Here is a 2793-nt window from a genome sequence, read left to right as displayed (position 1 = left end):
CTTCACACTCTCTTTTGGACGTAACTAACTTGGGTTGGTTTGTATCATCTGCAAATGTTGCCACCTCACTGTTTACCCCTTTTTCCAGATCACTTAGGAGTATGTTGAACAGTGCTGGTCCCAGTACAGACCCCAGAGGGACACCACTATTTACCTCTCTCCATTCTGAAAATCAGACCCTTTCTTTCTTGCCTTTGAACCAGTTACCTATCCCAGAGAGGACCTTCCATCTTATCCCATTTTGCTTCAGAGCCTTTGGGGAGAGACCTTGTCAAAGGTTATCTGAAAATCTAAGTATACTGTATCCACGGGATCACCTTTATCCACATGCTTGTTGACTCCCTCAAAGAATTATAGTAGATTCGTGAGGCATGATTTTCCTTTACAAAAAGGATGTTCATTCTTCCCCAATGTAAGCGGGGGCAGACTCACCTGGCGGCGCCTCCTGCTGGTCATCTTGGGAATTAGCTCTCCAGCCGTCAGAGCGCCCTCTGCAGGCCAGTGATCCACCTTACCACAGCTGGCCCCCTGTCCCTCCCAGGACCCTGGTGCCCCTTTTACCCTGGCAGTACCCCCTGGCAGTACCCCCCCAGTTCTGGGTCTCCCCCTCCCAGGGGAATCCCCACCCACTATCCCCACTTCACCTCAGTCTTGGCTACTGCCCAGTCTCCATCCAGCCCCTGTTCACTGGGGCAGACTGCAGTATGAGCCACTCATCACAGGCAAAGGGGTTTGGACCTGCCCCCTCTGCTTCCCCCTGGGCTGCCCCACTGCAGCCCTGCACCTATTCAGCCTATAGTCAGGCCTGCAGCCTGGGGCTTTCCAGGCCAGAGCTCCAAGCTCCTCTGGCCCTTCCCCAGCCCTGCTCCCACTCTAGGTGTCTTGCTTAGGTCCCTGCAGCCAGGCCCTTCTCTCGCTACAAGCAGAGGGAGACTGACTGGGCTCCTGGCTCACAGCCTCTTATAGGGGCCAGCTGGGCCTGACTGGGGCATGGCCACAGCTGAGCCTGCTTCCCCCAGTCAGCCCAGGCTCCTTGCCCCAGCCCCAGCCCTCTCCTGGGCTGCTTCAAGCCCCGCAGGGCAGGAGCAGGTAACCACCCGCTACACCCAGCAAATTCCCTTCACTGATGTGTCTAATCATTGGGCTCTACAATTCCACCCAATGTGCCTGGTACTGACGTTAGCCTCAGTGGCCTGTAATTGCCAGCTGCGTCTCTGGAGCCTTTTTCATACACTGCTCCGGCCAGGGACTAAAGGCGGCCCCAGACTTTCCCTTTCTCCCTTCTGGGAAATCAACTTCAAGTTACACAAGCAGCTAAAGAAGCTTCAACCCTGCATCTGAATTAATGTCACATTTCTCACTGCCCGACACAAACAAATGTCATTTCAATCCCAGGTGAGTCCACTTCAGTCATTCCTCAGCCCCATTCCTTCCCCCTCCTGCCTTAGCTTAGGGCATTGCGCCCCCCTGTGGGCATTTCATGTCCCTCCTCAGTTTCACATACAGACACAATTTCCTTTGCTGTTCAACGAACAGCAAAACCTTTCTGTGTCTCTAGTCTGAGCCAGGGCATTCAACTCCATTGAAACCTTCTCTCCTGCAATGGCAACGGTCAAACAGAGGGGATGTGGCCACCTTCAGCCCTGGCAGTGAGATATTCCCTCTCCTCTTTCTTCATGCTGATGTTGTTATTCCATAAAACATGTACCATGGAATAAAAAGCTGCATTTACTCCAGGGTGAGGAAAGAAAGGAGCCACCAATTCCCCGAAAAATCTCTGTGCCCCAGAGAGAACCTGCCCCTGCTATTGGAATCACTGATGTGCTTCAGCTACAATGGGGAAAGTATCTGCTCTCAGGGGGGTATAGCTCAGTGGTAGAGTGTTTGACTGCAGATCAAGTGGTCCTTGCTTCAAATCCAAGTGCTCTCTAATAAGCCTCTTATTCTTTTATTTTTTTTAAAAAATGAGAAAACATTTTCATGTCCATTCTCCATTATGTTCAGGAGCTCCACTATACGGGAATGCTTTAAATGAATGTGACACTCAACATTTCACTGTCCAAAAGCATAAAAACCTAGCACACCTGTCCATCAGCTGAAATCAGTTCTAAGCCTCTAAGTGTCTAGTTTATGTTTTCATCAATTATACAAAGGGATCATATGAACGTACATTTGTAGATCCCTCCTCTCGAGGGCTGTGCTGTGCAGAAGAACAAGAACCACATCCAGTTGTGGTTCAGGAGTCTGATGAGCATAGGCAACTTGGTGCGGGCTAAAGTCACCAGCACTTTGGCTCCTTCACATTCAACCAGCAGCTGGACCCCCAGGACAAGGCATGAGAAGACAACAGTGGCGGTGAGCAGGAAAACAGCCACCAAGAAGCTGGCTAAAGCTGTCAAGATCCTCAGGAAGGTCACCATGCCCGTGTCTAGAATAGTATCAGAGGGGTAGCCGTGTTAGTCTGGTTCTGTAGAAGCAGCAAAGAATCCTGTGGCACCTTATAGACTAACAGACGTTTTGCAGCATGAGCTTTCGTGGGTGAATACCCACTTCTTCGGATGCAAGCAGTGGAAATTTCAGGGGCAGGTGTGTGTATATATAAGCAAGCAAGAAGCAAGCTAGAGATAACGAGGTTAGATCAATCAGGGAGGATGAGGCCCTGTTCCAGCAGCTGAGGTGTGAAAACCAAGGGAGGAGAAACTGGTTCTGTAGTTGGCAAGCCATTCACAGTCTTTGTTTAGTCCTGAGCTGATGGTATCAAATTTGCAGATGAACTGGAGCTCATCAGTTTCT

At 50.5% G+C, this 2793-nt stretch overlaps 1 non-coding gene across 1 annotated transcript; it reads left to right on the top strand.

The window, feature by feature from the left end:
• The first annotated feature begins 1858 nt into the window (after positions 1-1858).
• TRNAC-GCA lies at positions 1859-1930 on the top strand. The gene has a single exon. It is a non-coding gene; the product is annotated as a tRNA-Cys (tRNA).
• Positions 1931-2793: the final 863 nt, after the last annotated feature.

Source organism: Mauremys mutica, unplaced genomic scaffold, assembly GCF_020497125.1.
Source record: "Mauremys mutica isolate MM-2020 ecotype Southern unplaced genomic scaffold, ASM2049712v1 Super-Scaffold_100324, whole genome shotgun sequence".
Taxonomy (NCBI): Eukaryota; Metazoa; Chordata; order Testudines; family Geoemydidae; genus Mauremys; species Mauremys mutica.
Note: the sequence above shows the minus strand (reverse complement) of the source record. Positions and strands in the feature narration are given on the sequence as shown.